A 1,118-nucleotide genomic window follows, 5' to 3' on the forward strand; every position below is an offset into this window, starting at 1 on the left:
TGGATTACAGCATTGTCAATGTCATGTTTGGTTTTTAGAGGAATATTAAGGCTAGTTTTGCTGTCTAGGACGAATTTAAATTTTTTCCAGGATATTGGTCCATTTATTAGGCTTGGTTTGTTGTTGAGAAGGGGGGTTGAGTTTAAAGAAAGTAATACAGCAGTGTGGTCAGAACAAAGTTCGTTTATATTTGAAATAGAATAGTGAATGGTTGGAGAAAATTTAGTTATAAAAAAATCAAGTATGTCAGGGTTTCTGTTTTGGTGGGTTGGCCAGTAAGTTGGGTACGCTGGTGATACAATGCGAAGGTTAGAGTTGATTATGGTTTTATATAGTACACGACCACGGGAGTCAGTAGTGTTATTTCCCCAACATGTGTGTTTAGAGTTAAAATCGCCTCCTATGAAGCAGTTATTGTCAATAGATGATAAAAATTTGTTTAGGATGTTTTCGTTAAACGGATTTGCAGGAGGAAAATATGCAGCTACAATGGTAGTGTTTATATTGTTAATTTTTAGTTGGATGTTTGAGCTCTGAATAGATTGGTTAGAAGTAGGAGGACTAATATTGAATTTGATTTTATTACGGATAAAAATTGCTGAACCACCATGTGCAGTTCCATCAGGATGGTCAGTGCGAATGGTGGAGTAGTTCGGGAAAAATATAGTTTTGTTTGGAGTAAGGTGGGTTTCGGTGATAAGTGCAATGTCGATGTTTCTGGAGTTTAGACATAGGGATAAATCGTGGTAATGGTTTTGAACTCCATTAGCATTCCAAAGAAGGATTGAGAGAGGTGATTTGTTTGGTTGGATAGAATTCATTTATTTAGTAGGGAGTCGATGACTTTGGTGAGTAGGGAGATAAGAGGGTTTATTAAGTTTTTGAACTCATTTAAGAAATGGGAAAGATGGGTTGAGATAGAATCATTATAATTATTTGAAAGAGGTTCATTGTTAATATGATTTGAATTGGGGTTTGAGTAAGTGTTATGTTTAAACTTATTGTGGGGCTGTGAGGTAGCCCATTGGGTTTTTAAAGGGGGAAAATTTTTCTCTTGATTGAAGTTGGTATTGATTTCAGGAGACGGATCGTTGGGGTGGATTTCCGTTGACTTGTAG

The sequence above is a fragment of the Daktulosphaira vitifoliae genome, unplaced genomic scaffold (genome assembly GCF_025091365.1).
Source record: "Daktulosphaira vitifoliae isolate Bord-2020 unplaced genomic scaffold, ASM2509136v1 Scaffold_1, whole genome shotgun sequence".
NCBI lineage: Eukaryota > Metazoa > Arthropoda > Insecta > Hemiptera > Phylloxeridae > Daktulosphaira > Daktulosphaira vitifoliae.